The 22,135-nt window shown below is 42.6% G+C and overlaps 1 protein-coding gene across 1 annotated transcript in view; it reads right to left on the reverse strand.

The window, feature by feature from the left end:
* The window catches only part of GRIA4 (glutamate ionotropic receptor AMPA type subunit 4), a 699,790-nt gene that overhangs the window by 353,123 nt on the left and 324,532 nt on the right, over positions 1 to 22,135 (reverse strand). The gene's annotated exons all lie outside the window — the stretch shown is intronic.

The following is a 22,135-nucleotide window of genomic DNA, read 5'->3' on the forward strand; positions in this document are numbered from 1 at the left end:
CTGTGACATCACTGTGTGTATTATCTCTGTACTGTGACATCACTGTGTGTATTATCCTGTACTGTGACATCACTGTGTGTATTATCCCTGTACTGTGACATCACTGTGTGTATTATCCTGTACTGTGACATCACTGTGTGTATTATCCTTGTACTGTGACATCACTGTGTGTATTATCTCTGTACTGTGACATCACTGTGTTTATTATCCCTGTACTGTGACATCACTGTGTGTATTATCTCTGTACTGTGACATCACTGTGTGTATTATCTCTGTACTGTGACATCACTGTGTGTATTATCCCTGTACTGTGACATCACTGTGTGTATTATCCCTGTACTGTGACATCACTGTGTGTATTATCCTGTACTGTGACATCACTGTGTGTATTATCCTGTACTGTGACATCACTGTGTGTATTATCTCTGTACTGTGACATCACTTTGTATATTATCCCTGTACTGTGACATCACTGTGTGTATTATCCTGTACTGTGACATCACTGTGTGTATTATCTCTGTACTGTGACATCACTGTGTGTATTATCCTGTACTGTGACATCACTGTGTGTATTATCTCTGTACTGTGACATCACTGTGCGGATTATCATTGTAGTGTTGCATCCTGTGTATTATCACTGTGCAATCAGAAAACCAATATAATCATAATAGGACTGAAGTTAGAGAAAAAAAATAAAAATAAATGGACCTCAATGTGGTTTATCCTGTTTCTCTAAATGGAATACAATCACATATGGATTATTCCACATAGAGATCCTTGAAAATGCAAAATACTTGTAATTAAATTATTAATGATTATTATTGATGTCAACCACCAACCATATCTGAGAAATGTCCTCCTTAGGTCAAGAAGACTTTGTGATCTTATGTAAAACATGGCTCTCCCATGTACCAGGTCTTCCTCATTGATGTATCGTACCTGAAAATGAAATCTCACTCCTCCATTATGGGCACAGTATGAGACACACAAAGACCCTACGGCGATATTTACTGATTATCATCTACGATCAGTCCAACGGCTGTCATGAAGAGAAGAAATTTTCACCTTGCAAATTCTTCCTTCACCCTGAAAATGAGTTGGATATTATTAGCACATCCAATATGGAATGGTGTAATCATTTTAGGGCAGAGAATTCTCCGGTTGGGGAGTATTTTGTGCTGGATGTGGCTGCAGCTCTGCCTCGTCTCCATATTTCACAATTCTTACTTCACTGTTCTTATTAGACATGCTAATTTGGTTCTGGCAATTACATCTTCTTTTTTTGGTTGATATTTTATCATCATTGGCTTCCTCAGACTCATCATCATTACTCTTGGTGTGTCACATTCTTGGATAGACCTCCCGAAATGAAGTTCAACTTTTCTACGGATTCAATAGGTTGTGGTGACATATTTGATACAATCAGATCATGCCTTGGAATGTTCTCTGGCTTTGATGCTATCGGGAAACCAAAACGAGATTAAGGATGAGCAAATCAAAGCAGATGTCTTAAGAATTTTCCCAAAAATGTGGCTGAATCCAAAATTTTGGTGGTTTGCCATCCATCAATCCTATTAATATAGTGAGTTTGGATGTTTGTGTGTTTGGATGTTTGTTCCTCAATCACGCAAAACCCGCTCGACTGATTTGGCTGAAAGTTTCCACAAACATAGTTAATACACCCGATTGCGCAATAGGCTACTTTTCGTCACAATAGCGCACATACGTTTGTGCCAGGACCCCCACAAAACCCAAACTCACATCACTATCTCTGCAATCTCACACACTTTGGACCATAGCAAGCCACAAAATTCATATTACCCTCTACAGCCTCGCCCCTAACCCCACACAATCACATATACATAGACTTTACCACTTTGCCCCTCACCTTACCGATACTCCAGGAGGTTCTCTATAACGCTCCGGAGCAGCCATGTTTGCCGACCCCCACCGCTCTGACAATCCGCGACACCGCCCACCCATGTCAATACCCCTAGGAGGTCTAATACATGCAAAAAAAAAGTTTAAAAAAAAATAAAAAAAATATAAACACAAATAAAAAGGATTAAAAATTCAAATCACCCCCCTTTCCCTAGAACACATATAAAAGTAGTTAAAAACTGTGAAACACATACATGTTAGGTATCCCCGCGTCCGAAATCGCCCGCTCTACAAAGTAATAGAAATATTTTTTCCTGTTCGGTAAACGCCGTAGCGGGAAAAATGGTCAAAAGTGCCAAACCGCCGTTTTTTCACTGTTTTGATTCTGATAAAAATTTGAATAAAAAGTGATCAAAGCAATAACATTTCCTGAAAATGGTAGAACTACAAAGTACACCCGGTCCCGCAAAAAAAGACGCCCTATACATCCCCGTACACGCACGTATAAAAAAGTTACGGCTGTCGGAATATGGCGACTTTTCAAAAAAAAATTTTTTAACACAGTTTTGCCTTTTTCTAAGGGGTCAAAATGTAAATATAACCATATAAATTAGGTATCCCCAGAATCGTAACGAAACACAGAATACAGGGGACATGTCATTTTGGCTGCACAGTGAACGCCGTAAAAGCCCGTAACACTGGGTTCACACCTGCGTTTGGGGTCTCCGTTCTATCGTTTCCATCTTCTGCATGCCAGAAGACGGAAACCATAGACCGGGTCCGGCCGTGCGCGGCGGTGAGCGTTTTAGGCTCTCTGCCGCGAAACCGGATTTTTTTATCCGGACACAGAGTACTGCATGTCCGACTCTGTGTCCGGATTATAAAACCCGGTTTCGCGGCGAAGAGCCTAAAACGCTCACCGCCGTGCACGGCCGGACATCTCTCTCACCCATTCAAATGAATGGGTGAGAGAGACTCCTGCAGGTTTCCGTATCCTGCCTGTGTTTTAGGCAGGAAACGGAAACCTAAGTACGGAGTGCCGGGCCGCAGATGTGAACGAGCCCTAAGAAAGTCGCAGAAATGCATTTTTTCTTCAAATCCACCCCATTTTGAATTTTTTTCCCTGCTTCCCAGTACATTATATAGAATAAATAATGGTGGCATCATGAAGAAAAATTTGTCCCAGGAAAAATGAAGACCTCATATGGCTCTGGGAGCGGAGAAATAAAAAAGTTATGGGGTTTAGAAGGAGGGGAGTCAAAAACGAAAAACGATCAAAAAATGCCATCGGCGGCAAAGGGTTAACTTCAAATACTTCTGTCCCAAAGTCACTATGTAAAGTTTCTCACAACACCGTATATATAGCAGCTCAAATACAAATTAACTTCAACACAAAAGTCTCACGTATTCTCTGAATTACAGAAACAACAAGATACAAACTTACATTTCATATCCCATACCTTATACACAGGACGAAAACCTTACCCGCGCCTGTATATACCCACTGCTACAATCACCGCAGACAAAGTCGCGGGTACCAGCTAGTCTTTATTATACTTTGGAGTCTGGTCGCACCCCAGATTATAATAATTGGTGGCCCAGGAAAGGTACCATACTTACCTTTCCTCCCCTTTCCTGTTACAGTGTTAGGTCTTGTCTTCCAGGCATCCCCAGCATCTTCTGGCCTCCTCGATGGGTCGCCACTAAGGCCTTCGAATTCTGAGAGGAGGCTGGAAGATGCCAGGAAGGCCTGGGAAAGAAAAACAGGAAAAGTGAATATTTTTTTTAATTTTTGGCGACCATCTTTGTGACTCCTTCAGGCTGAGTTCACATGGAGTTTTTTGGACTGAATTTTGGCACGGAGGCCGCCTCAGAATCCACCTTAAAAAACTCCTCTTGCAGCTAGCCACGACTGGATGCCGATGCAGTGCCGTGGCATCCAATCGCGGCATTCCACTCCAGATTAGGCCAAAATGAATGGGCCTAGTCAGGCAGGAGTCTCGCGCCGTGGACGCCGTGGTGAATTCAGCCATAGAAACCACGTCAAGATTGGGCAGCTCACTTCTTTTTTCCTTGAGCGGGAAAGAACCTCTAGTGGAAAAAAGAAGTGAATGGCTCCCATTGAAATGTTCTTTGGAGCCGGATTCTGAGGCGGATTGTGCTTCAAAATCCGGTCAAAAAAACTCCGTATGAACTCAGCCTGAAGTGGATTCCGCATCAAAATCCAGTCCAAAGAACTCCATGTGAACTCAGCCTTAGAAATCCCAATGTGCAATAAAGGCACTTCCTAATAAGTTTGACTGAAACAACGTCTGCGGACACCGATATTCGCCCATCACTAACAAAAGACTAGATCTGAGCTGAAGTTAAAGAAGAACTTTCCATCTCATCCCAATTACTGTACAAGATCAGTATGGGTCAGTCTTTCTCTTTATATGCCCTGCATGATTCTGGGGATGTGAGTGAGAATGAAAGATATGGAGCAGATTCTTTTCTAGGTACCCTGTACAGTATATGGTAACAATTTTCTATCCACCAGCTCAGGAGGAACCACAAATGACATATAGAGCCTGCAGACAGGAGTCTGGTCCATATCCAGAACCCTTAAATTAAGATCAGTCCCTAGACCTGATTTCTGTATTAATATCAGATCACAGATCAGACCAATATTAGTATCAGACCAAAGGTCAGAATCCTACTATAATATTGGATCACAGACCTGTCACTAACCTAAAGAATATGTAAATCTTTTCAGCATCTTTATTTGTGAATTTTATGTATTTTTAGCTAATGACATGTTTGCAATTGGGTTTAATAAAAAAAACTTTGCTTGTTTTGTTTTCTACATCTGTAAGGCTGGACCGAAGTGGACCTAAAGAACAGAAAGCCAAATGTTAGTGTGACTCTAACGTGAGTATAAGCGCTACAATACGAGCTGTAGAATGCCATCTATTAAAAATCCATCAGATTGCTCTCTATGCTTCGGAACAAAAGTTTGGGTCGAAGCTCCGTTTTGAAGAAATGCAGCTATTTTTGTTGCAGATTTTGCTTTGGTTTTTTTGAGCCAAAGCCAAGAATGACTACAAATGGAATGGGAAATAACTAGGAAGTTCTTACATTTGTACCTTCTGCTCAATCCACTCCTGGTTTTGGCTCAACAATAGTCTGATGTATGACAAGATTAAAGTGGAATTTTAATTTGATCAGAAATCATTTTATAAGTTCAGATGAAAACTGAGAAGAATGCGGAAGGAACAAGTAAGCAGTTAGTTAGATATTAGAAATATATGGAATACAGCAGCTTGTATTGTAGTTTATATACATACAGCTGTAGAAGCCAAACTAAGCTAAATTTTTAATTAAACCCAATTACAACAATGATTTCTTGCCCAAAATACATAGGACTCACTGGGGACAGAAGCCCAAGAGAGGTAATGGAAGGGAGCATGAATTTTTTTTATTGTTGTGATTTCTCCTGGGCTTGAAGACACTCCAGAGTATAATAGTGTTACTTGGCACTTTATCATAACTTTGGCTAAAAATTAGATAGATAATTTTTCTACACTATGTTTTATAGATAGATTCCTAGGAGCCCTGACAGTGTCATACACTATGTTTTATAGATAGGTTCCTAGGAGTCCTGACAGTGTTATACACTATGTTTTATAGATAGGTTCCTAGGATTCCTGAGAGTGTTCTACACTATGTTTTATACATAGGTTCCTAGGAGTCCTGACAGTGTTATACACTATGTTTTATAGATAGGTTCCTAGGAGCCCTGACAGTGTCATACACTATGTTTTATAGATAGGTTCCTAGGAGCCCTGACAGTGTTCTACACTATGTTTTATAGATAGGTTCCTAGGAGCACTGACAGTGTAATACACTATGTTTTATAGATAGGTTCCTAGGAGTACTGACAGTATTATACACTATGTTTTATAGATAGGTTCCTAGGAGCCCTGACAGTGTTCTACACTATGTTTTATAAATAGGTTCCTAGGAGCCCTGACAGTGTCATACGTTATGTTTTATAGATAGATTCCTAGGAGCCCTGACAGTGTCATACACTATGTTTTATAGATAGGTTCCTGGGAGCCCTGACAGTGTTATACACTATGTTTTATAGATAGGTTCCTAGGAGCACTGACAGTATTATACACTATGTTTTATAGATAGGTTCCTAGGAGTCCTGACAGTGTTCTACACTAAGTTTTATAGATAGGTTCCTAGGAGCCCTGACAGTGTTCTACACTATGTTTTATAGATATGATTCTAGGAGCCCTGACAGTATATACACTATGTTTTATAGATAGGTTCCTAGGAGTCCTGACAGTGTTATACACTATGTTTTATAGATAGGTTCCTAGGAGTCCTGACAGTGTTATACACTATGTTTTATAGATAGGTTCCTAGGAGCCCTGACAGTATTCTACACTATGTTTTATAGATAGGATTCTAGGAGCCCTGACAGTGTTCTACATTATGTTTTATAGATAGGTTCCTAGGAGCCCTGACAGTGTTATACACTATGTTTTATAGATAGGTTCCTAGGAGTCCTGACAGTGTTATACACTATGTTTTATAGATAGGTTCCTAGGAGCCCTGACAGTATTCTACACTATGTTTTATAGATAGGTTGCTAGGAGCAATGACAGTGTTCTACACTATGTTTTATAGATAGGTTCCTAGGAGCCCTGACAGTGTTCTACACTATGTTTTATAGATAGGTTCCTAGGAGCCCTGACAGTGTTCTAAACTATGTTTTATAGATAGGTTCCTAGGAGCCCTGACAGTGTCATACTCTATGTTTTATAGATAGGTTCCTAGGAGCCCTGACAGTGTTCTACACTATGTTTTATAGATAGGTTCCTAGGAGCCCTGACAGTATTTTACACTATGTTTTATAGATAGGATTCTAGGAGCCCTGACAGTGTTCTACACTATGTTTTATAGATAGGTTCCTGGGAGCCCTGACAGTGTTATACACTATGTTTTATAGATAGGTTCCTAGGAGTCCTGACAGTGTTATACACTATGTTTTATAGATAGGTTCCTAGGAGCCCTGACAGTATTCTACACTATGTTTTATAGATAGGTTGCTAGGAGCAATGACAGTGTTCTACACTATGTTTTATAGATAGGTTCCTAGGAGCCCTGACAGTGTTCTACACTATGTTTTATAGATAGGTTCCTAGGAGCCCTGACAGTGTTCTAAACTATGTTTTATAGATAGGTTCCTAGGAGCCCTGACAGTGTCATACTCTATGTTTTATAGATAGGTTCCTAGGAGCTCTGACAGTGTTCTACACTATGTTTTATAGATAGGTTCCTAGGAGTCCTGACAGTGTTCTACACTATGTTTTATAGATAGGTTCCTAGGAGCCCTGACAGTGTTCTACACTATATTTTATAGATAGGGTCCTAGTAGCCCTGACAGTGTTCTACACCATGTTTCAAGCCAATTTAAAGTGTGTTTTATACCAAACTTGTCCATCCCAAAACGATCCGGGTACCCGAGCTACCGAACCTGAATACAATACAAATCTTGAGAGGTTCACCTGTCTCTATCTAGGACCCAGCAGCTCATGCAGGTTCCCAGCACCTGGTGATTGCATAACTGGTGGAAGTTGCAAGCGGTTAATTTAACATCAAACAAAAAACTATCGTATACTAAATTAGAATATATATTTTCTTGCCTCTTGCGGCTATGTTTAGTTGTGCTTACCAAACTTGACAGCATCATGACCCATCGCAGTGGCAGTTCCTTGCTGGTGGCAAGTGTCTTTGTGGACCTCATAGCTATGCCCCTGCTGACCCATATGTTATTATACATACACAATCTACATGTCAAGATAGCATAATGCCCTTCTTACCAAGTTGTAAAAGTTCTGTACTTCTCTGACCAGCAGATTACTTACACTTACCCGCTGGGGGAGTAACTAAATTAAAAAGAGAACTCATTTATATCGCCAAGTCCACAACAAGATTTCAACATGACAATGATATTCATAATACGTGTTGTCTCGACTTTGTTAAAATGTAGTTATCATTCTGTATTACTGAACTGCCTGCAGCTAGCACTGTGTCTGAATTATGGATGGATTAGAATAACCAAGGAGGAAAAAGTAATTTGCCTGGAAGCAGTTTAGGTAAAACATCTAATACAAATAACTTAATTATAGCTTCTATGTACAGCCCAGACGATGGGACGTGTGCCTAAAAAATGCATCGAGCTGCGTCCTAAAAGAACTTCATCACATCACAGGAACATAAGGTAGATTACGAGGATGAAAGGAACATCATATCTGTCCCCGAGGTCATATCATTATAGATTCTCTTAGTGTCCTCCAAATGACTGAACCTTACTGGTGGAAGCTGGAACCAGTGCTGAGCTCACATGCGTATACTGGGAATGCGTCTGCTCACTAATATACTGTTGTCATCGGAGCTGCCCTCTTTAGCTGTGAGCATTGGATGATACAGTGCATTGAGTTGTTAAAAGCAGTAATAGTGTCTATAAGCATCTTAAAGGCTCTATTGATACAGGTTATTCTCTCCAAGAAAATCTCTCTCCTGAAGGAAGAATATCTCTGCAAGGATTTCAGATTCTTTGCAATTGCTATGTTATTCACTTGACAACTCTCCAGGAAGCTCCAGCAGGCTCCCAAAACACAGGTGACCCCCAAACTCCTGTAAGAGCAAGGAAATAACTCAGTCTCAGAACACTTTATATGGCAGTCAAGTCCAAAAACAGGGAATGACCAGTACGTTTAGTGCTCCAAGGAGATGTGACAGCAGTATATGGAAGATAGTATAGTGATGGCCAGAATGTTTTCATAGTGTGCTACATGCTCCATTCTCCCACAACTTAAAGAGCAAATTCTTCACAAGTATGATAATGTCTCCAGGTACCACACAGTATGGTGCCCCTTGCTTCTACACAACATAGTGCCTCCAGCCCCTGCAAAATATAAGGTCCCCAGGTCCCACACAGTATAATATTCCCAGCCCCTACACAGTATAAGGTCTCCAGGTCCCACACAGTATATGCCTCCAGCCCCTCCCTACACAGTATAAGGTCCCCAGGTCTCACACAGTATAATGTTCCCAGCCCCTACACAGTATAATATCCCCAGGTCCCACACAGTACGGTGCCCCTTGCTCCTACACACTATAGTGCCTCCAGCCCCTGCACGATATAAGGTCCCCATGTCCCACACAACCACCAAACCAAAAACACCAACAGATGATAACCAAGGCCGAAATAAAGGCGACCACAGAGGCAAACAGAGAGCGGTACATTGAAGAATGGAGAAACGAAATAAATAACTCCAAGAAACTCACCGTATACCAATCCCTACAAAGGGACTACACCATGGCCACCTACCTGGAGAGAATACGCCACCCCAAACACAGGCAGACCCTGAGCCGGTACAGACTGAGCGCCCACAACCTAGAGATAGAGACGGGGCGATACAGGCAGACGTACAAGCCACGGGAGAACAGACTGTGCCAGCACTGTGACCAGGGGGCCCTAGAAGACGAGACCCATTTCCTGCTACACTGCACCAAATACTCAGCTGTGAGGGCCGTCTACTACCAAAGACTCTCTGCCCACATCCCAGACTTCATATCTGCAGACGAGAAGAGGAAACTCTACATCCTACTGGGAGAAGAAGAGGCCACTGTGGAGATCGCTGCCCAATACGTGTCCAGCTGTCACCAAATAAGAGGAAGATGAGACTCCACGGACTGTTATATTCATCCCAATACACCCGCCCCACACCCACCCACCCCCACCTCCCCATATAGCAGTCACCAACGAAGAGGAAGATGAAACTCCATGGACTGTTATTCCCCAAACCACCCACCCCACCCCCACCACTCACCCACCCGAGTCCAACTCCCCCCCCACACACACACACACTTTACTAGCTTTGGCAATGCCAAATATCTATTCGGACGTGCCAATAAAGCTTTTTTGATTTGATTTGATTTGTATAATATTCCCAGTCCCTACACAGTATAAGGTCCCCAGGCCCCACCCTGTATAATGCACTGCCCATAAGTAGAAAATCAGAAATGTCTGGACACAGATATGACATTTCTTTCTTTCCCCAGTTGAAGTTAAAATCATATGTCCATGCTGGCATCTTGTAACCCATTATTGGCTGGGGGAGACAGTGGTCCCACTCCAGCTGGTTTGAGCTGACTCCCTTTAGCTAAACCCAATGGACTATGGGGTGTCTGGTGTCAGCTCTGTGTCTGATGTTATTTACTCGCCGCATGCACTCAGTAGCTCCTTAATTTGGACAACAATAGTCACCCAGTGTAGAACTACAAAGGCAAACTCAACACATTCAGCCAATGTACAGTATTATGTCTCCAGGTCCCACACAGTATAAGGTCCCTACACTGTATAATGGCATTGCCGGGTGCCCACATAGTATGGGGCCTGGGGAGTGATAAGTATGATTCATAATATTCGACGCTTTTAGGGCTCCCTAAACCTTTTCTGCTGCCTACTGTATGATGTCAGAGTGATGGTGGTGCACAAAAGGATCAGTGAGCCCTAAGAGCAGTGAGTATGGAGATTCTTAGATTACCATTAAGTCATCATCACTAGGGAATATACAGCAGACGGAGCCAGAAACAGAAGACATCCATTTTATAGCGTACCGTACCTCTGATCATATTCCTGTAGATAAACCATCGGTAACAGAGTTCAGACAACTGTTGACTTTTTCAATGACTTTTATAAGTTATCGGCTGCAGCAAGTGATCAGATTGAAGTTAAAGGGGTATTCCCACGTCGCATACTCACCAGTCTTCACTGCTGTAAAATCTTCTTTCTTCCTGGTTTCTTTCGTCATTTGGTGGGCGGGGTTTCATATGCAACCTCTCATTCAGCTCCGCCTCCAAATTAGTGTGTAGCTCCGCCCACCACATAGCGTGATCCTATGGGGCGGCTGAAGGGCCTGTGATGTCATCAAAGGTCCTCAAATAACACTATATGCACAATATTGGACTATGAAGTACCGGCAGGAGCAACTCCATTCTGTGTTACATACAGAGACTGCCTGTCTCTGCCATAATGAACACAATTGAATTAGCTAGCCTGATAACTGGGAGAACAGAAGACAAGTTCAGAAATAAAAGCAGCTTCTCTATCTGAGAGCAGGAAGCTAGGTCACGTGGTGCAGACACAGGAATAGCTAGAAACACAGGCTCGCTCCTGTGCACTTAGCCCCTCCTCCCTCCCCCCTGAGAGCAGCAGATACATCACTTGACTTTTGAGCAGATAAGTCAAGGGCTGTGTCAACAGTGAATTGAATAAAGTAAGATACTGGACAAACAAAGCAGTTTTGCTGAAGCAATGTATTTAGGAAAAGTCTTACATTCACATTAACAAGCAGTATAGATATGATCCTTGTGATGGGACAACCCCTTTAAGGATGGCTATATATATATATCATCTTCCTTGATTGATCAGTTTTCTTTAGCCACAGGAATGAATCCATGTCATCCAGGTCCATAAATCCCACCATAGAGTAATTCCATAAGTGACCACATTATGACCATGGATGAATCTGACATACTGTAACTTCAGCTGCCATCTAATGTCTTCAGAATTTCCATCCCATGATCTCCTTCTAAGCATCTATGGCTACATTTCATAAAAGATCATTTCACAGGTTCTAATAACTTCATTACAATCTAACTGATATTGTTCATTTGCAATTTCTTCTTTTCCAACGTTGTGATTCAGGGCTGTAATAAATGATATTATCTGTGATAATTCTCTCCATATTGTCTTCGTCAGACTGTGCAAAAGATCTTATATCATCGCTTTGCCTCACAATGCCGTCCCGCTCTTAACCCGTTTATGCCTAGCGTACCATTATCGGAACGCAAAACCAATATAACCTCCGGCATAAATGGGTTAAAGAGATCTGTCACCTCACTTGACCTGCACAAGTTTTTTTTATTTTGTTAAATACATACGAACTGCTGTTCTAACAGCTAAACACTGATTCCAACTGTGCTAATCTGAAAAATCTCTCTTTCTTAAGAGTTTTTTTTTTGCTCACCCAATAAACAGTGTGACAGTGTTGGTTGTAATCAGAAAAATCGCCTTTGTTAAAGGTTTTGTAATGTACAAAGAAAGAGCAAGCTGATTGATGAAGTCTTATTCTAACACTCACTGACAAGGTCGCTCTTTTAGTGCTTTTAGTACTTTGCACAGTGCCAGAATGGTTGCCAATGCAGTAAAGTGATTGGAAAAAATCAACATTTGTGCAAGTGATAAATTAATAATGTTGGTGGCAACGCTCTGGTGGTTTTGGTGGCACCACCGGTAGCTGCAGGATTGTTGTCCTGTTTGAGATTTACAATCTCTTATGGCTTGGTCTATCACATCCCTTGCCATATTGCCACAGCTACCACCACCCACCACCACGCAGTGAATGGGGGCTATTCACAAACCTGTTGTAAGGGAATTGCAATAGGAGCAATTCCCCAGTAGCTGCTGGAAACCCTGGGAAAGGGGCACAAGAGACAGTGAGCCCTAAGCTGAAACCCCCACTGTCCCTTCCTGCTTGCCTGGTCCTATCCTATATAATAGGTGGCAACTTGGTGACGGGCCCTTCCTATATATGTGATACACAAAACGCAGACAAGACAAACAACAACAAGGGAGATCAGCAAGCAAAGGGTTTGGTAACAGTCGAGCAATGCAGTGTCAATCGATATCCAAAGGAGTAGTCAATTGGGAAAGCCAGAGGTCAACAATCAGAGTACAAGAATAAACAACAAGAGAAAGCCAGCACGCACAAGGCAATAGCAAGCACCAATGTGAATGTGAGCCAAGAATAAATATGTAGGAAGAACCCGCTCTGGAGTTGATAGGCGGATAGGATGTCAATCACAGGGCAAGGCTAAAATTAACTATTAGAGGAGCAGAGGGAAATGAAGGTGAAGGCAGACGGGTATGGTTAAAAATCAATTACAGAGATTGCACAGTGTGAACACTGCTCAACAAAAAATACTAAGCAAAGAATCAAACTGGATACACCTCCTGCGCCGCAGCGTGAGAGTGGAGAGTGGTGCAGAGACCAGAGCAGGCAGAGACGTTATACCCGTTATTTTGATGTATGTTGTCACGGACCATCAAAATATAGGTCATGTCCTATTTTTGATTGTTTTCACAGATCTATCCATACACTGTAATGTAAGAGGGGTCCATGAAAACATATGCTCCTCGGGTGCAAGACTAACCAGCATGCAAGTGCGGCAACCCAGTGGAGGGAATCAGAGAGTGCGTGGGAAGACGACACGGTCTGTGCCACCTGCTAGGCCTGATATGCTGCTCACACAGTCCGACCCTTCTCCAGGGCTGCGCAGAGAAAAGGGGTGTCCTGTAGTTCTACCTGTTGGATGTGGTACTTTCCTTGTCTTTCCCGCGGGGCGCTCCCTGTTGGAGAGGGGACCTCTCAATACTGAGCCGGTGTGATGTTGTACAGGAGCTGCCCGGATGGTTATGCAGGCAACGACTTAGGAGCCCAGTGTCGTAGGGTAAACCAAATAACGTTTTATTCAACAGCGCCAACAGTTTCACCAGCAACCTTGCAACATGGATTACAGCATACAGTTCAATAGGCAATGTCAGACTTTAAGAGACCCTCCAGCTTTCTGCACCGAGTTCCACAAGACTAGTTTTTGGAATCTTCGGTGGAAAATTGCCTCAAATTTCTCTCCACATTCCTCCATGAGAAGATGCCCAAACATTCTAATTCACTTCAATGGGAATGTTTGGGGAAAGCTGCCCAAAAATTGGGCAGGGCCCTTCTTTTTTCTCCTAGCTGATTTATTTTTTTATTTTTGAAAGAATTTTTTTTTAAAAAAAATTTCCCTCGTGAATTTTGTGTGACTCAAGCTCCAAAAAAAGTTATAACTTGGCCCACCCTGAAGCGAAATTTCAGCAAATAAATGGAAACGTCCTTCATCAGACTGAATTATTCCTAACAAAGAGGAAGAATAAGATAAGAACGGAGCAAGAGATATTTCTAAGATAAATCGTCTCATATGCCATTTGGTAAAATGAATAAAATCAAATCTGCGATTTTGGCAGTAAACTTGCAAAATAAACAATTTCGAGTTTGATAGATAGACCTCGGCGCTAGCTATCAAAGAGTCCTCGAGACGGCCAACAAATCCATTCAGAATATTGCAAAATTTGTCTTCGGCGGTAGACTCCTTGAGAATATTATCCTATACCGCCACGACGTAACCATCTGCCTCTATGCGCAGAGCGTTACACTTTGGCATTCTGCGTTCTCTTACATCGACAGCTATTTTTAATATGCAAATTATATTTTCCGATTTTCTTCATAAGCTTTTGTTTATTACACCATCCATCTTCCGTTAATGAGACGAATGACATATTTATAAGTACATTTACATCCTCTCAAAGTTCTTTCTCAAGCAATGCACGTTGTATACCAATAAATCATACACAAATATCGGTGAGCGGTAGATATGGAACAAATATTATTTTTTTTCTAAATTAGCCCGACCTGAATGCCATATTAAAGTGGTAAAAATTAACATTTTCCAGCCTGTACAGACATTATAATCTTGAAGAGATTAGATTAAAATGGTAATAGTGGAAAAACAACTGTGTGTACTAGGATGCGTCCTTGAAGTCTGGCCCCAAGGCGTGAGACTCAACTGAGTTACGTATAAGCCTGGAATATTTTTGCTACTTCCTGTTGCAATATAACAGCCAATATTCTCATTAGGGTTGAGCGATCGGGATCGGAAAAGATTGGATCCCGATCGGCGATCGAGCAAATTTCATGGAAAATGATCGGAAATCGGATTTTGAAATCTTAAGATCGGCTCAACCCTAAAAGTGACTTTTCCCATAGAGAAGCATTGACTAGGGTTGAGCGATAGGCATCGGGAAAGATAGGAGCAAATTTCACGATCGCGATTGGGATTGTCTGGAAAATGATCGGGAATCGGATTTTAAAATCGATCCTGAAATCTCAAGATCGGCTCAACGCTAATTCTCATGTGATGTTAAAGGAACACTATAGGGAAAACTGATTTGTTGCGGCACATGCATTGAACAATCATTGACACACCAGTTTTTGGCCAAGAATTGTGCCTCTGTACACTTTTCTACAATTTTACACAATTTATGATTTTTCTACAATTTTTACACAATTTTACACAATTTATGGACCCGAATGAGGAGGAACATGGCTTCCACAGGAAAGGTGATAAGTTGCAGGTTGTGGTTTAGGGCCAAGAATTTGACCTTTGAACACCTTTCTACAATTTTACAAAATTTATAATTTTTCAACAATTTTTACACAATTTTACACAATTTATGGACCCGAATGAGGAGGAATGTGGCTCTCACAAGATAGGGAATATGTTGCAGGTTTTGGTTTTGGGCCAAGAATGTGTCCTTTGTACACTTTTCTACAATTTTACAAAATTTCTAATTTTTTTTACAATTTTTAAACAATTTTAGACAATTTATGGACCTGATTGAGGAGGAACATGGCTTCTGCAGGATAGGGGATAAGTTGCAGGTTGTGGTTTTGAGCCAAGTATTTGGCCTTTGTACACTTTTCTACAATTTTACACAATTTATCACTTTCTACAATTTTTACGCAATTTTTCACAATTTATGGACCCGAATGAAGAGAAACATGGCTTCTACAGGATAGGGAAGAAGATGCAAGTGTGCTGATCCAATTGCTGAGTTCCCCATAAGAACTGGAGTGTTTTATAGTCAAAGTCAGATCCCCAGGTTAGGAGATAAGTTGACTTTTTGGGCAAACCTCTATAATAACTGAGGTGATCTAAGGCCAGCAGACTGCACAGTAAGGTCAGAAGACCCCAAATAAAAAGCTGCCTAGTCCAGGGCTTGTTGGAGCAAGTCTTATGATTGGCACGATATCTAAAAAAAAAACCTAAATAATAAATATCCTGCGGAGCCCACTGGGCTCTGAACCACAGAGCACCTTAGTGTGAACAAAGCCCAACAGTTAATGTCACTGCCGGGCAACTACACCATCTGGGTACAAACTGAAATGAAATAGATATGTTCTCTACAGAACAGAGCAGCTGCAAATAAATAATAAAGTCTTGCAGTTACTGCACTGCAAGACCAACACAAACTTATCCATGTGCTCCCAGTGCTTTACTGGGCGGCACCCACACCACAGCCACCTGTAGTTGTAGTACCACAGGTAGCAGACTAACTAATACAGGAGAGCAAGTCTAGACAGTACAATAGAGCTAGACTGACCAAGTCAAAGTGTGTGCTACCAGTTCCAAACAGACACACAAGGCAGCTTGCTGCCAAACAACTAATAGTGCGATTCTATCTGAGGGGAATTTGTCTAGCTATAGCCAACTAGAGAACCACAAAGGAACCCATGCGCGCGCACACACACTCACATATTTTGCAAATGAGGTTTGAGGCTAGAGCGTCGGGCGTCCAAACCAGACTCCTTAAAGAGGACCTTTCATCAGATTGGGCACAGGCAGTTTTATATATACTGCTGGAAAGCTGACAGTGCGCTGAATTCAGCACACTATCGGCTTTCCCGATCTGTGCCCGGTGTAAAGCGCTATCGGTCCTGGGACCGTAGCACTTTAGTGTCAGAAGGGCGTTTCTGACAGTTAGCCAGGAACGTCCTTCTGCCTCGCGGCGCCTATCGCGCTGTACTGTGTGAGTGGGGAGGAACGCCCCCTCCCTCTGCTCACACAGCTCGTCCATAGACGAGTATTATCAGGAGGGGAGGGGGCGTTCCTCCCTGCTCCACAGTACAGCGCGATAGGCGCCGCGAGGCAGAAGGACGTCCCTGGCTAACTGTCAGAAACGCCCTTCTGACACTAAAGCGCTACGGTACCGGGACCGATAGCGCTTTACACCGGGCACAGATCAGGAAAGCAGACAGTGCGCTGAATTCAGCGCACTGTCAGCTTTCCAGCAGTATATAGAACTGCCTGTGCCCAATCTGATGAAAGGTCCTCTTTAAATGGAGGGAAAGGGGGACTTATCAGCCAGCCCAGGTGCTCAAGCCAAATGCCGACAGGCTGCCACCAGTGTCAGTCATCAGACCGACCACGCCCATTGGCTGCAAGGGGATTAACCCCATGCGTGCTGGACTGACTAGTTACAGCGGAAGAGGCAGCGACCCTGATACTATGGCCACACCTAATGCACAGTCCTAACAGCAAGACACAGAAAATTAAAGAACATCAAAGATAAAAGTAGTGCAGTGATTGGCCAAAAGTGGATGCGCCAATTGTCTTTGTTTCAGGACACCCAGCGCAACCCACATGACTGCTGGGGCCCAACCACAGGCCTCAGTGGTGACCCCCATGGCGCCTGACATAAGACAACAGCCTGAGAGGGAAGTCAGATGGCGCAAGACGTCGCAGAGATGTCCATTTGAGGTGAAGACAAGGTTTCGACACCATTATGGAAACAAAGATCAGGTTTTTTTGGGGGGAGGACGGACCATCTTTCTAAAGGCAGCCTCAGGTATTAGAGAGGCTAGGTTCGTCCCGGCATTTCATGGCAATGTACATGGCCTGATCATGTGAATGGTATAGTTAAGAGTTAGGCCACCCTCCAATACTCTTTCTTATGGCTTCCTTCCATTTTCAAGACCTCTGCTTGTTGTCATTCCCTATAACTTTCCATTATATGAAACGTAACCTTACTAAACCCATAATACCGCTTTAATGCACCAGATTAGTACAGTATATTGTTACGGTAATTTTGTGCTACTTTATTAAGGGGGATTTATACTTCCCTTCAAAGTAATGAAATATCAGTAAAAAAAAAAAAAAAACCTTCCCTCCGTCAGTGTATTTATTGCCTGTAGACATCGGAGCTAAGGCTGGATAGACTTTATTAATTTCAGATTTTATAACAATTTATAGGAGTATACATACGTAATGCCAATAATTTCATTTTAGGACCCTTATAAGTATTCATAATATAGAAATTTTCCATAATTCAGCTTGACAAAGTAATCTTCTCGTAGACAATATTTTTCGTTAGGGATTTTGCTTAAATGAATAAATACGATATGAATAATACTCTTGTATGGTAATGAGATTATGGAGTCGTGGTCTAGTATAGATGAGATTATAGGCTTGGTTTCTACCTAGAGCCTAGAACGCAAGGCCCACAAATTCTAGGTTCGCACTGGCATCACGATTGGAGATGTGGACCACTAAAACAATGGTAGCACTGAGACGTACAACGTACAAGCTAACAAGTGATCACTAGCTTGCTTGTACATTGTACTGTGGTATATTACGCATTTCAGCAGATGCCTATTAGGTCCTGTTTCTGGCATCTTTACATGGAAGCCTATAGATTGTTGTTAGGTCTCCTGGCTGCCATCGTGATCTCTCTATATTTGGCGTTCCAAGGGGTATGAGATAGGAGGTCCACCACTCTCTAACCACTTAGATGCCGCGATCACTGATGTGCACAGCATCTAAGACAGGGGTAGGGAACCTTCGGCTCTCCAGCTGCTGTGAAACTACAACTCCCAACATGCTCCATTCACTTCCATGGGAGTTCCAAGAACAGAAGAGCAAGTATGCATGCTGGGAGTTGTAGTTTTGCAACAGCTGGAGAGCCGTACATTCCCTACCCCTGCTCTAAGAGGTTAAACTGACAGCATTGGTGTTATCTCCCATGCTGGCCAGGGGAGCCATCTACTTTTTAACACCATACTGTTATGGCACTGAGTGTTAACATGATGTAATGGTATGGCACTGAGCAGGAAAGGGTTAAATACTATAACATTTTTAGATTTTGACTCCTACTCAGCGACTTCTGTATTGCAGTGTATTTTGCTTGACGTACATTAAGAGGATTGACCTAGGCAACATCGTTAGGGCAATCATAGGAACCCAAACGCAACATGTAACTGTACGTTGCAGTTAACCAGCTCAGTGCCATAGTCAGATTTGGTGGATTCTCCTTACACCTGAGATCACTACCCCTAACAGTCTCTTGTACAACCCTGTAGGGCATACCAATTCTATGGAAAGCTTCTAAGAACTGAATATTGCTAGTCTATTTAGGGTCCATTCCCAAGTATTTTTTTGGCGCTGATTTTGACGCTGAATCCGCATCAGCATCCACGTGGCAAAATAGCCTCCCATTGACTTCAATGGGTTTCTTTTTCTGCCAGCGCAAAAAGGAACCCATTGAAGTCAATGGCAGGCTTTTTTTCCACCTGGATTCTGACGCAGATTCAACGTCAAAATCAGCGCCCAAAAACTTTGTGTGAATGGACTCTTAAAGGGATTGTAAGAGGTTAAAAGGGGTATTCCCACGTTGCATACTCACCAGTCTTCACTGCTGTAAAATCTTCTTTCTTCCTGGTTTCTTGCGTCATTTGGTGGGCGGGGTTTCATATCCAACCTGCCATTTAGCTCCTCCCCCAAATTAGCATGTGGCTCCGCCCACCGCATAGCGCGATCCTATGGGACGGCTGAAGGGCCTGTGATGTCATCAAAGGTCCTCAAACAACACTATATGCACAATATTGGACTATGAAGTACAGGCAGGAGCAACTCCATTCTGTGTTACATACAGAGACTGCCTGTCTCTGCCATAATGAACACAATTGAATTAGATAGTCTGATAACTGGGAGAACAGAAGACGAGTTAAGAAATGAAAGCAGCTCCTCTCCCCTATCTGAGAGCAAGAAGCTAGGTCACGTGGTGCAGACACAGGAATAGCTAGAAACACAGGCTGGCTCCCTGCACTTAGCCCCTCCTCCCCTCCCCCTGAGAGCAGGAAGCTACATCACTTGACTCTATAGAGGCATTATCTTATATTGTAATCCTGTCTATGATGTAAATGAGTTGACTGCCGCAAAGAAAATCCCTACACAATTGGCAAGTGTCCAATAAATTATTAGGCTTAGAGGCCAGAGGAAAAATTGTTGGATTGAGTAGTTTTCTCAAATATAGTAGAATGGTAAATTCAAGTAATAAAAATAGGACATTTTCTGGGGACTCATTAAAGCGAAGTACTCATCGAAAAGCCGAGTTTACACAAGTAAATAAGGGAACGTGGACGTGTTTAATCACATTATAATACCCCCTTAATCTAAAGAGGAAGTTTTACTTTTATGAAAAGCCAGAATTTTTTTCCCGCTACTATGGTTATAAATTAGAAACATTTACCACTAAATTATTAAAGTTATAATTACAAACTAACCATAAAATAATCCCCAGACTAATATTATCTAAAAATCAGTCTGTATCTGTAGTCCAAGTATTTAGTTAAAGTGAGCGAGTGTTGTAGTGATGAATATTTAATGAGAGGTTTATTAATTCTGTGGATACTTCGCCTCCGCTACTTCCGTATCCTGTGGTGCAATGCTGGAGAAGCTGGTCATCTATTGTTTGGTGATGAGCCGCGGGGTTATTAATTATGTAAACGGAGGCGTCCGACTTAATTATATACATTAAATGTTTCATGCCTGGAACTTAATTATATATCCTTACTGTCTTATCGAAGACAAGTCACATGGTGCGCCGTAAAATCACAAATGTATAATCATTTATGGTTGGTTACATGGACGTAATGAGCGTTATGGAGGGTGTGGACCGAGAACACAGGAAGTTTATCAAGTCAGTCTCTCTTTTTAATGGACAGATATCCCTCAGAGTCAAAGACCAATCGGGTGGCAGAGGAGTGGGGTGTAGCGCACACAAACCAGCCGAACACGTGATCTTCCAAAAACTTTATTACCAAGGCACTATGCGTTTCGGGCATTTTCCCGGACGAGTGGAGACAAAGTACACGAGCATGCACAGAGGAGGACATTAGAATGCCGAGTCGACAGTCTTCGTGTTTCTTGTCGGGCCTCTGCGCATGCGCGCCGGCCGCCTTTGGGAAAGTTTACCCGAACCTTAAAGAGGTTGTTCCACAATGAACAGCTATGTAAAAACAGGTACAGGTTTGTGCAAAAGTTTAAAGCCAAAGTGGAAAAAGTAAGTTACATCTGCGTTGGCTGACTATTCGGGTTCTCCATCCTCTTTTCCACTTAAAATATATGAAGAGACCACTCCCCTCTGTTCGTCACGCTGAATCATGGTGACACTGTTAGATCAAGTAGGAGTTGCCGAATACACCCCTTCTGGCTCAAATTATTTCAGCCGAATGACAGGATTCCCAACCAGCTTCAGGTTTTCCTGGAGATTAACTCCCCTGGCACTCCCCAGTCTCTTTTATGGGAGACCACAAAGGCATACCTCAGAGGCTGTGTTAAATCTTCCATTTCTTATCAAGCGGGAATCCTCGTTGTTGGAGACTAGCCTAGCGGCTCAATGTACCTCCCTAGAGGCGGCCTATTAGATCCCAGTGGCTGCATGCTGGTAGACAATATTTCCATGCACTACATGATAAAGCCTGCAGGTCCCTATTTTTTTAATAAGCAGAGATTTTATGAACTGGGTAACCATTTGAGCAGTTTACTAGCTCATCTGGTGCATCAGAATACGGCTTCCCCTGCTATTCTTCATGTGTGCTCAGCCACAGGCGACACTATCTCTAATAGCCAGGGCATTCGTGATAGTTTCCACCAGTATTATAGTGAGTTGTATTGCTCCAAAACCAGGGCTAGTGACCAGGAGATGTCAAATTACCTTGACTCCATTCCTTTTCCCACCTTGTCCGCCGAGCAGCGTCCTTTTTTTGGACTCCCCTTTCACCTTGGAGGAGTTGATGGAGGCGCTGTCCGGTATGGCAACGGGGAAATCTCCGGGCCCGGATGGCATTCCTGTGGAGGTGTACGCCTAGTATAAAGCTGTACTTCTCCCTGTGCTGCTGGAGTGTTATAAATCCGCTTTTGAGGGACGCAGTCTCCCGGCTTCCTTTTATGATGCCACCATTATCCCGCTACTCAAGCCAGATAAGGACCTGCTGGACTGTGGCTCCTACAGACCTATAAGTTTGTTAAATATTAATTATAAATTCTTGGCCAAAATGTTGGCTAACAGATTTAACTCAGTGGTCCAGGATCTGGTCCATCCCGACCAAACAGGTTTCATGCCGGGTAATTCTACTTCTGTAGGACCCAGAAGCTCTTGTAGGACACTGAGCCCAGTGGATCACGTGACCACCAGGTCAGAGGGCGGCCGCATCATGGCCACGCGCATAGCTGTATATACAGTGCTCAT

The sequence above is a fragment of the Leptodactylus fuscus genome, chromosome 2 (genome assembly GCF_031893055.1).
Source record: "Leptodactylus fuscus isolate aLepFus1 chromosome 2, aLepFus1.hap2, whole genome shotgun sequence".
NCBI lineage: Eukaryota > Metazoa > Chordata > Amphibia > Anura > Leptodactylidae > Leptodactylus > Leptodactylus fuscus.